This window comes from Pangasianodon hypophthalmus, chromosome 2, assembly GCF_027358585.1.
Source record: "Pangasianodon hypophthalmus isolate fPanHyp1 chromosome 2, fPanHyp1.pri, whole genome shotgun sequence".
NCBI classification, from domain to species: Eukaryota; Metazoa; Chordata; class Actinopteri; order Siluriformes; family Pangasiidae; genus Pangasianodon; species Pangasianodon hypophthalmus.
The window spans coordinates 21,566,598-21,579,171 of NC_069711.1; the positions used below are offsets into that span (position 1 = coordinate 21,566,598).

Here is a 12,574-nt window from a genome sequence, read left to right on the forward strand (position 1 = left end):
TCGCTTCATTAAGCAGAATGGACAGAACATGAGGAACACATTGCTATGATCTATTCCAGTGGTTCTCAAAATGGGGTCTAGCCAGGGGGTCTGCGATTTTATATTTAGCTACAGTGGTGGAAAGCACATGCCATCATTATCAAAGTGGATACATTTATGATTGAGTTGTTATAGTTATTGGCCTGTCTGACTGGTCACATGAAGCAATCCAGAGGCAACTGTTCGCCTTTGCAAATCAACATTCACTGATAAAGTTTAGGTTCACACTTTGAAAAAATTATTGGAAAACGCCTATAGTAAATAATCAGCAGTTTAAATAATAAACACTAGAGGGCAGCAAATATTCCCACATTGTAAAACTGATTCAAGGTTTATACCATAAGGACTGATAAGCTCTCTCTCTCTCTCTCTCGGTCACACACACACACACACACACACACATTCTGCCTGAATATATTTCAGATTTCTAAAATATTGAATATAATAACATGAGCATATGATAAGTATAAAAGTGTAAGAGTTATTGTGTATACTTGTAAAGAGGAGAATACTGGGCTGTAATTGGGACCATGTGTACAGGAGGTTGCCTGTGTTTGAAAAAGTGTGTGAGGAATCATGGTGCTGCTTCACAGTGACATGCCACATGCCGCTTCCTCCATGATGTCACACTATTGCACATCTGTGAGCTCACTAAATACAGAAGAGTTTGATTTACAAAGATAGGAGGACAATGTAATTTTCAACATAAAAGGAAGGAGTGGAAAAAGTTGGACTGCATTCAAACAAAAAGCAGAAGCATTTGCACGCTCACATGCAAACATGCTAGTGTGTGAGCAAGTGCACAGGGCTCAGAGTAATGAGCGAGGCATACGAGTGTGGTCACGCACATGTCTGAGACCACCAGGCTTTCTAAATCCTAAACATGACAAAGTCACGAATATGGATTCTTACAAAATTAAACTCATCAGACTATATATATATATATATATAAAGTTTCTGGACACCTGAATTGTCTAGAATGCCTTTGTGGCCTGCACAGAGCCCTGACCTCAACCCCACTGAACACTTTTGGGATGAACTGGAACGCCCCAGGCCTCCTCACCCGACATTAGCGCCTGACCTCACTAATGTGACTGACTGAGCCAATCCTGACAGTCATGCTCCAAAATCTAGTGGAAAGCCTTCCCAGAAGAGTGGAGGTTATTATAACAGCAAAGGGGAGACTAAATCTGGAATGGGACATTCAATAAGCACGTCAATGTCTTCATGTACACAGCAGCACAGAAGAGAGATGTTAAGCTTATGTTAGAATGACTTAATCTACTACTTGAATGTGTGTGTGTGGGTGGGTGTGTGAGTGTGTGCGCGTGCTCACAGTGGAGATAATGGATTCGGTGTGACGGCCAGGTGTCCACATACTCTACCTTTGGCCATATAGAGTATAAAGGCAAAGAGTTAGCAAACAAGTTATTATAGATATAGACATATATTATTATAGCTATATGATATAGATGATATATAGAATATTTATATATATCATACACACAGACATAATTCAAGTAGTAGACTAAGTCATTCTAACATAAGCTTAACATCTTTCTTCCATGCTGCGGTGTACATGAAGACGTTGACGTGTGTGTGTGTGTGTGTGTGTGTGTGTGTGTGCGCACACAGTGGAGATAATGGATTCGGGTTGTTGATATTCAAGCACAAGCCTCGAGAGCGTCCGAGTTTTCCCTACTCATCCGTGCTCTCTGCTTCTGGAAAAGTCCTCATCTCTCAGATCAGCCTGCTTCTTCTAGCTGCTTTCATTCAAAACTATTCAACATCTCTTAATATGTCTTAAATATAATTTTCAAACATTTTTTGTTATACTACATTGAGACTGCTGTGGGGTTTTGAGGAAAGCTTTTGGGTGCAGAAATGTGTTAATGACAGTGAATCAGGTTTGATGCAAAAGTAAGAGTGCAATACAGGTTTTGCCAATATCATCATTCTAGTAAATGGAATACTGAAATGAGATTGCACACCCAAACATGAGAAGTTTGTTTAGCATGTATGGAAGGAGTCTCCAGTGTCAGAGATAAAGTTCCGGTAACAGCTCTCAGTAACATGAGAAGCCACACCTTTTTGTTTTTTTTTGTTGTTTCAGTTCCTGATAACAGGAACTAACTTTAACATTAAACATAACTATAAACAGATAAAAATATGATGATCTTAGTAAATAATCAGCCACAGGGTGGTATAATGCATCTCCTGTGTTTGTGTAATTGTGCTGGACCACAATTATCTTCCTTATAACAGTATGCCCTGTTGTCTATTTCTTACTCATTAACTTTCTTCACTTGCTAATAATCTAGCTTGATATTATCAGCTAAGTATCATCATCAAGCTAGCTAACATTTGGCAGTTATTGTGTAAATCTATAATAAAAGTTGATAGCCAACTAGTAAAATTAGGCTATTACAGTATATTCTGTAAACCAGAAAGTCACAAGCAATTTTTAACCTTAAATTCTAACATCAAGCAAACTATCAGCTAACAGTTAGCTTACAATACTAATTATCATAATGCATAATTAAAACTCAAAGCCAGTGTTAGCCCTCATGCTCATAGATTGGTGGCTATGGGACTGCCAACTAGATCCTGCCTTACTAAACTACGCAATAGCAATTTCTTTCTTTTTTTACCTTATAATATTTTATGAAATAGCAAATGAAAACTGGAGAAAAAAATGACAAATAAGCTCTCATCAGGCTGCATTTGTAGTGTCTACTACTTTTTATCTACACAGAGCCCTGTAATTAGTGGTTTTCCATTTACCATCAGTCCATATACCCCCAAAGTACAACATGTTTCCAACCCCAAAAATCCACAAGTTTATGTAGGTTCTGTAATACCACATCATTTATAATACTGCACGCTTATGTATGCAGCCTAGATTAATCATGTGTGTGTACTTTATTTCTAAAAATATATTTTAACAGGCGGAGCTTTGCTTCAGAGCAAATGGATACAGTATTTTCAGGCAGTTCTTAAGGTGCTTTTGTTATTCAGATAATCTGGTACTACATGTAAAATTTTAAGATGCTAAAAGAAGACAAGAGTCCATTCACGACTTTGATATTCTCTCAATATTCGACCTGAGTGTGTGGTGTGTGGTATCATGCTATTGTGTCTGGTTTGTCCCTGCTTTCTCGGGTCTGTGGTCTGTGACCGTGGCCCGAGCAGAAGGGACACACGGCCACTGAGGGACTCTCATTAGACGCGATGAAGAATGAAAGGAAAGAGTTCTTATGTTACACTAACACAATAGAAGCCTCTATTAGGAGAGTACCAGGACTCAACCCCATAACCCTGTGTTCTCCAGAGAGAAACAGAGAGAGAGTGAGAGAGAGGAGGGGAGGCCAGCAAAAGAGGGAAAACCAAATTCTGTCCATTAAAAAAGTATAAGTGAATCTGAATATGATTAAACATGCAACTATAGATATGATCACTGTAAAAATGCCGGACATTCCTGGAGAAGCCTTCTACAGTCAGGCTCCAGGATGATTAATCCTCACTAAACTCTTTCCTTGCCATGTTGGAACACACAGGATTATTTTCCAGAAAGCACAGAGAGCTTCAATCCCATCTCTCCTCACTTCATCAGGGACAGACTGCATCGCATCACATCACATCCCCTGTGAGTAATAGCTGAGAGAGCAGGCTCAATTCTTTAGCTAACTGTCTGCTATTTCTTAAAATCATTTTTAACACACACATTCAATGTGTCTAAATGTATGTGAGTGTTTGCCAAAGGAGCAATTTATTAAACATTATGTCAGGATCAAGCTCCTCTGAGGCCAACAGGACTGAGGAGAGGGTGAGATAGGTCTGGTTTGTTTAGTGTTTACATCTCCTTCCCAACAAACAGATCTGGCATACTGAGGTGTGAGAGCAAGGCTTGGAAGTGCTGGAAGTGTGTGTGTGTGTGTGGGTGTGTGTCTGGGTGTGTGTGAGGGGTTTGGGTGAAGGGGGCACCAAGTACACATTCCAAAGATATTGGAAATTATTGGAAGTTAAGATATTATTTGGCGGTGTGATTCTTTGTTTTTGGTAAATGTTTAGTCTCATCTGCCAAAGAAAGGGCCTGGAGTTCACACAGTAATCCCTCCTGACCCAAGTTCAACTGGCAAACCACAACTAAACTGACTACATGACTACATAATTCATGTAATTACAAGGCGATGCATAGTACAAAATCTCTCTGCGGGAGAACTTTCCATCATGTTTTCATATATGCACTGCAGGTGAGTGATATTCCCCCTTGTGATTTAAGTCAAAAGCCTACAGATTAGAATCCAAATACAAGTACTTTAAGGACAAGAGTATGCCTGCTCGACGCAGCCAACAATTCCTGACAGAAATAGGGGAACCTTGAATAATTAGGTCTTATTTCAAGCTGATGTCAGGAGGTAAGAAAACACTGGGAAATCACAGAGCATCCCAATATATTAGCTTCCCCTCCCACTATCAAACTGTCTCCGTTTCCCTTAAGGACTTCTCTAGGCGTTTTTTTTTTTTTTTTTGTATCAACAAGGCAAATAATTTCTATTGTCATTCAGAGAAGAAAAAACAGTGCACTGTGCTCTACATAAAAAAGCCGCCATGTCCAAAACTGTAAAAATTCAGACCAGGCTTGCATTTGTATGGTTCCATTTGACAGAGTCCAAGGGAATGGAGTTCATGTTCTCCCAATAAAATCAGATTTATGGGCCCCTTGTCTCTACGAAAGCAATGTGAATAAGATATAACATATCCCCTCAGTGATGAAAGTGGCAGAAGGAGAGCGTTTCAGACCTTTCATTCATGTTTACAGCTGGAATCGTGTGCCCACTGCGGCCTAAATGGAAAAATATCAGCGGGGTTTGGCAGCCAGACTTTGTTCATGGAAAAACTCAAGAAGGAGATGAATTCTAAGCGGAGGGGGGGAGCGAAGGAGCAGTACAGGCCTGCTCACTAGGGACAGACTGCGCTTACTACGGGAACTTAGACATCGTCTAAGAGTCTGGACTTCAGTCTGTGCTTGTTTGTTTATGCACATGTAAACTGTTGAATGAAGACTGTTGTTTTTTTAACTTGCTGCTAAATTCTGGTATATATCCAAAAGACAGAAAGGTGATGGCAAGCCTGTGATGCTTTTAAGAATTCCTAGTCCATTCACCACAATCAATTGAAGGGAAGCCTTGCTACATTTACAGCACTCACTCTGACAAGTGATACTTCACTAATCACAAATAATGGGGAAGGGACAGAGCACTTCACGGATGGAGTATACCTAAGAAGTAAAATAATACATAAGAGTGGAGGTTTCTTTTTTGTTTCTCACGGGATGTGGACACTGGGGGTAACAGTGGGGTCATTCATTAGGACTCCAACCAAACAAGTTACCACTATACAAACCTTTTTTACTTCTCTCCCATGGGTTTAATAGTAGGACACATGAAGGCCTTGGGTATAGACAATGCAGCACCTGTGCTGGAGTATATGATCTAAACAAGCAACTAGTATAAGAAGACAAGAAGAAATTTACACTGAATATTGCACAGTTTAAAGGACAAATCCCTCATTTTATCGGGCCCACCTACCACATAGGTGACTTTGTAGGTCTGCAAGTACTGATTGAGGGCATTTATTATTATTAAGGCCTTTCGCACCGCGGGAACCTTTTCATAGTACCTGAACTAATTGTGGAACTACCCACTTTTTGGCGTTTTCGCACCTCCGGGACTGGGTGCAATTTTAGTACCGGACTGCCTTTTTCGAGAACCAAATTAGCTCCTACTCCAGAGCAGGGTCTAACTAGCACAACTGGTACTATCCGTGACGTAAGTAGACGTTGATTGGCCAAACGCATACGAAAACGCCCTCACCCGCCATGATTTAAAACGCCATGTAAACATACTGTAGTGTCAACTTATTTTGCAAGTATGGAGAACAGCGATAGATGGACGGACGCTGAAGTGCAACACAGCTCCGATCACAGTGTCCTCCATCCTCCGGTTGTTTACGTTGTTCTTCTTTGTTTCCGTTGTTGAATGCCGCACACAAATGACGTCGCTGTCGACCGGCTTACGTCACTTCTTAGTGCCCACTGTCGGTGCGAATGCTACCCTTTAAACGGTACTGGGAAATAGTTCGCGCAAAATCGCCTAGTACTTTAGTACTGTCAATTTAGTTCTGGAACTAAAGCGGTGCAAAGGCCCTAATGTCAGCCCACCTCAGTGAAAAGGGCCCATCACAGGGACACCGCTAACCATTATCTGAGTGGTGGACCATTCCCAGCACAGAATTGATACAGACATGATGATTGGTAGCGCTGATATGAGTGTATCAGTTGTGGCAGTGCTGCCAGAGTTTTCGAGCACTGTGTATTCTTTCCTGTCTCTATGAGACACACCTACCATGTTGGTGCACAGTGTAGGCATACACTTAGGGCTGTATTCAGAGTTGTCAACTTAAGTTGGTGACTTAAGTACAAACGTTTTGTCAATATTGATGTGGGGAAAGTTATGGGTATTCAGAGATAGGTTACGCAGGTGCTTACGTCATTTTCTGGGTGCACCAGTCAGATTATACACATCACCTGTGTGTAGCTCATGTATCCAAGGTTGTCAGATTTTTCTTGAACTGTGTGTAACCCTTCTAACTTCTGAATACCACTTAAGTCCGTAGTTATGTTTGAGGTCTGAATACCGAAGTGTGTAATTTTGCTCTTATATCCTCACTACACTCACTTAACTCAACTGAATACAGCCCTTTTCTTAACCAAGCAGTGGCATTTAGGTTAACCTATTAAAAATCTATTCATTGCTGCAGATACCTGATAAATGCAACGTACACGTCATTATAATGTTGATATTACTGCTGGGCTGAGAATAGTCCACCGCCCAAATAATATCTGCTCAGCAGTGATCACGTGGTGGTCCATTTCCAATGATAGATGAGGTTGAATGGAGATTGAGAGATTGTGCATAGTAATAGATGGCCTATGGTCAGCAATTGTCGCTAACTGGTCACTGAGGGTAGGGGTACCTCATAAATTCACCGCGAGGGGAATATTTGATATATTTAAGCTATTTAGATTGGCTCTCTCATTGGTATGAGGACAGCTGAAAACTGGACTTGCTGTTGCAGAGTTTATATGATAAAACCATATAAAACCAACCCAAACATTTTCCCTTACAAACCTTCTAGCTAAGAAGTGCCACAAGGCAAACATAGTTATTTTTCCAAATTCATGCGCAGGTTGTTATGTGAGCTATTTCAACCCACAGATGTTCGTATGGGTTCGAGAGTGCTTTATCAAGGGGACCATTAGACCATTAGACTCGGCTGCGTACCAACTAATTTGCTGATGCAATGAGGGTAAAGGGGTTGATGGTAAAGAGTAGTGGGTAGCGTCAGATGGATGGTTAGGGGCCCGCGATGACCCATTTTCACTGACGCGGCTCAAGTTTCACACAGCAGACCAGACCAGGCCAAAGGGCGAGCCCCATGTGACTTCAATCCTCAGTCAATCAACACTTCGTTAAAAGAGATCCATAACAAGGCAGAGACTGTTTTCATCTGTCACTGTTTTTCTTTGTGTTTTTGTGTGAATCTGAGCACGTTTGCATCCTTTGCAGTGATGTGCATGAATATACCCAAAAAAAGCATGCATTTAGCTGATAAAGCTAAGTGTTAACACTCAAAAAAGACTAACCAAAGTTTAACTGGCTGAGGAATTAATTTTGGGCAGTAAAAGGTGACAAAATATTTAAGGTATACCCTAACATGAACAGGTGAAATGTCAGCGATGCATAGACAATGACTGATTCGAAGACTAATTTAACCCATTAGACAAAAAGATCTGGAGGATCGTAGAGGACCCTGAGTCCACAGAAAAAATAGCTCTGGTTTTATGAGTCTCATAAATCAATGTGACAACTGAACATGCCTTTCAAACAACCACTAACTTATGTTAACGACTGTATAATTAAGTCAGTGGCAACAAATGTCATGCCAGTATCATTTGGAATATTTTACCTACCACCAAAACCATTAAAAAAAACTGACACAGAACCTCAGTGTTTAGAAATACAATTTCAGGTTGGTTAATGGATGTTGATGGCTGTAAGTGGATAGAAGGTGCTGCCGAATCCTTGCTAAACAGTGACTCTAACTCTTGTCTGAATACCTTTGAGAAGCCTAATGGAAGTCGTTAGTTAAAAGCAGGGCAGAGGGCCCCATTAGGATGTGCTCTTTCAGACGGCGCACAGGCTTCTGGGATGTGTCCAGCACCCGTGCTTTTTCCTGTCTCGGGATTGAAGGAACGAAGGTGGTCTGGACTTCGTTAACAACCCTGTTCTCTCCATCGTTCAGCTGGAGAGGAGAGGAGAGGAGAGGAGAGGGAGAAAAGAAACAGAGGGTCTCCTTTTCCTCCAGTTCATTTTTTTCTTTCGGTGCTGAGAGAAAAGGTTCCCTCTCAAGCCAGACTGAGGAAACTCAAACAGTCCTGACAGAGCAGTGATGGTAATATTAATCTTTTCAAGCGGCCAGAAAACGGGATGCTATAAACAATGTGGTAGAGGCGCGGGCCTGCGTGCCTTTCAAGAGCCTGGCACTAAAGAAGTCCCCACCGACATGCTTCAGTAGAAACCAGCAGCACGGCTAACGCTGTGTACATTAATCTGCTCCTTCAGAGGAAAACGTCAGCACAGAAATCATGTCTGTTTACATTAAACTTATGATATTTTGATAAGGAGAACCTATGACTTTTCTTCCCAGCTCTTGCCTCCTATTATTAATATGCACCACTCGCTCATGAATGGAGTTTATTCTTGGAGAGGTTTGTGATGGCAGACTGAGATATGGCTGAGATATCTTATACAACCCTGAAAATTAAGGGCTTGTGATGCAAAACGTCTGTGAGAACTACAGGGGAGCGACTAAAATGGAAAGAGAAGAAATCAGCAGGGGACTTGCTAAAAGTCTTGCATAGACTATGCTGTTCCACAATAAACAACCACATTAACCACCAACTTTAACTAGTGAACATAAAATGTTCAAAGAGTTGTACTGAACAATGCATATACAGGGGTGGACAAATTAGTAGCCTGGGCAGCCAGGAGAAGCAGATTTCATGTCTGGGCTATTAGCGGGCTATTAGCTAATTAGCATGCACGGATGCTAACATTTTATGGGTTGATGTGTTAACTTGCTTCAGAGTGGCTGTCGCTTATATCCTGGATTTATGTCATGAAAGAACTACAGTAATTTTGAGATTCTACTTAAAGCTGTTCATCTCTTCAGGCTTAGAAATTTGTTATTTTTATGGCATTGCACACCTTAACTAAGCTATTCATCATGTGATCAATGCTAGAAATTGAGAGGAAATGTTCAGTAAACACATACAGAGTTAATCCTAACATTATACTCCTAATTACTTAAGCTGTTTAGCCGCTGCCATTGTTTGGTTGTTTTTATTTGTAGCAAAATGCCAAAATTGCCATGTCAGCGTTTTCAGAAAATTCCGAGATGATATTACAAGTTCTAATGGGGGAAGCCTGTAAATTCTGGAATTCTGACACGATATGAATGCACTAAGAATTGAAGTTATGCAGAAGACTTGATTTGAACCATGATGCTTGTGCAGCAGACGTACTTGACGTGTAATGTCACATACTCATAGTTAGCGTCAAGAATAATTCCTGCCTTATGCTGAAGCAAAATGTCTTACACACATCATGGTCCCCATTGTCAAGCCATCACTCCTCTCTCACTCACTCCATTTATTTTTTAAGGAGGCAGGAGGACATGAAGAAAGCCTTAGCTAAGCAACAGAGCTAATTTTAGCAAAGCAGTCACCTCCTTCATCAATTCTGCACAGATGTTGCATTACTAATACAATACAGAGGAGTGTTCCTACAAGACAGACGTCCATCTCATGAGTGACATTTGTTCCGGAACAACGCTATTCTTTGTTCCGCTTTTGGAGGCCCTGGTCCCTTCCTCGTCTGTGGTGTTAGATTACCTCCGCCCCAAGTGGTCCCCATAAAGCCGGCAACGCGAAAAGCTAAAGGCAGCATGAGTAAAAAAAACATATTGCATTTATTAAAAGACTATGAATAACGTTCTTTAATGCATGTTGTCATAAGGCTCAGCGGTGAGCAAACTGAGTAGTGAAGGTTCACCAGGAGGCCGGGAGGGAAGGCTGGATCTGCACTGCAGTCTAAGACCAGCTTCCCTTTTCACATCCTTGAATGATGATAGGCAGAGAAAAAACAAAGCTTTTCTCTGATTTGAAGCTCATTGGCTCCTCTTTATCGAACAAAACTTAAGAACTATGACAGGACGCCTTGTACATAGCTTGAGGAGTTCATGTAAGGAATGTTTTAGAAGCAAATGGAAATCAAAACACAAGGGAGAAACCATTTTAAGACCTCGTCAAGAATGACAGTACTGGAAGACATCTTGTTCTGCAGTTAGTGCAGGCAAGAAGCCAGATTCGAGAGTAGTGCAGTCTCAGTGAATATCATTTAAGCTTATCTGAACTTTTCTCTCCCATTATCTGTTCACAACTCATTGGCATTTCTGTGCTTTTTCGTACTTTCCAGCTCCTCCGCTTCCCCACTCTCGCTCATATGATGTCTGTTCTAACCCGTTGTGCAAGGAGTCATCCAGGGAATGTATTCATTACTGCCCTGAAACCCCCATAAGCGATGCCCCCTCCTCTCTCACCCCATACCAGGTGCCTCTCGCTTTACCAAAACTGACGCTCTGACACATCCCTGGGAAAAAGAAAGCAAAAAAAGAGCAAGTTTCTTCCTGATGAGCCCTGGCAGGATAGTGCACTTTGATGATGACACTAATGATAACCAACAGTCCAAAGTGAGCCTCAAAGGAAGGCCTGTGTGCTGAATACTGAATGCACCACCCCATTGAAGAGGGTTATCATGGCTTTAATCAAAATTAATGTGAGCTGGAGGATGGCCAGGCACTTTACAATGTCTAGACACAAAGGTCCCTGTATTAAATGCTCTTCAGCGTGGAGGATTTCTGTAGTGATGAGAGATATATTGGTGAACGCTCCAGTTTCACTGGTGATCACTTACAAGATCACAACAACAACCAAAAATCTTACATGAATGACCGACATGGATTTAGATTTATAATGTGCCTAATCAATAAATGAGCCACACGCATTCTTCTCACACACTCACTCACTCACTCATACACCAACACACTTTTCCACCCTGGCATTTCAAGACGTTTCACCCTGACACATCTGCCTGTGGAACAGCAGCTGGCATGTCAGCCACTGGCCTATGGCCATTTCAAACACCACCACCATAGCTGGGTTTGACAAGAAAAAAAAAAGGAACAGATTTAGCAGGAGCAAACACATTTGCTAACTGAATACGGCCTAAGGCCAATTGTTTAAAATGTAAATCTCTGTAATGTACCATCATACCGCCTAGTAACAGCTGGTTAATATTGGCTTGGTGATCATCAGCTGAAAGGCATGTAGTACTGAATGTAGGCTATGCAGCAAAAAGCCAACAGTGTTGAATTAACACATGGAGTGTTTGTTCAAATCCAGCTAAACCCTGGGAATGTGTCGGTGTGTAAACACAAACAGGTGCTGGCTGTGCATACCAATGAAAGACATCCACATGCTAAATCAAAGACGTACGCTAGAATTAAGATCATTCTAGTGTTTTCACACTTATGCAACACAGTCATTATCTTAAAGGAACACATCAGCGATTTTTCAACCTAATCTCTATTCGCTACATCTGTAGCATGTGTGTGACAGGAATTTCAAATTTCCCCATAGTGAGATAATAACTGGAAAGCTGTTTTTAAAAAACTGCCTCATAATGGAAATCTAAGGGCAGTTGTAGAACTGCATCAACATGTGTTTAAATGCATGAATATATGACGCAAATTCAAACCCACAACTGTTACATTCTAACAAGAACCACCTTGTAATGAGACAGACAAAATATGCCATTATTTAGTTTTACGCAACTTTCAAATACTGGAGCAAGAACACAAAATGTCATTCAAGTAATCCAAGCTTCCCAAAAAACTGAGGCACTTCCATGTTTACATGTTGATGCTCTACGGATGTAGAGCTTAAATGAAAAAATGTCTATGACTAAAATCACATCTATGAAAGTTCTGCAAATATAAATATATGTTTCACATAAATGCTTATTGCCTGGCTTTGACAACTGTCCTTAGACTTCCATGATAAGTTCATTTTGAGCTAGAAAGTTTCAGGTTAGTATGGGAAAAGATCTTAAATATTTTGTTTGTGGTACTTACACATAGTCTATACACACAGCTGGAGCACTATATACATAATATATGCTACACATGCAAAATGATGGAATATTTCTTTAAGTTATTATGAAAGATATGACCCTAGACTATTTGCCATCTGATGTGGAATTTAACTCATTTCTTTTTTTTTTTTTTTAAGGTAAGCAGTGCTTTCTTTCTTCCTCTTCCACTCCTGTGGTTAATGGTCAGTAATGAAGGG

At 40.8% G+C, this 12,574-nt stretch overlaps 1 protein-coding gene across 1 annotated transcript in view; it reads right to left on the reverse strand.

The window, feature by feature from the left end:
• The window catches only part of ror1 (receptor tyrosine kinase-like orphan receptor 1), a 122,557-nt gene that overhangs the window by 10,426 nt on the left and 99,557 nt on the right, over positions 1-12,574 (reverse strand). The window lies entirely within an intron of this gene.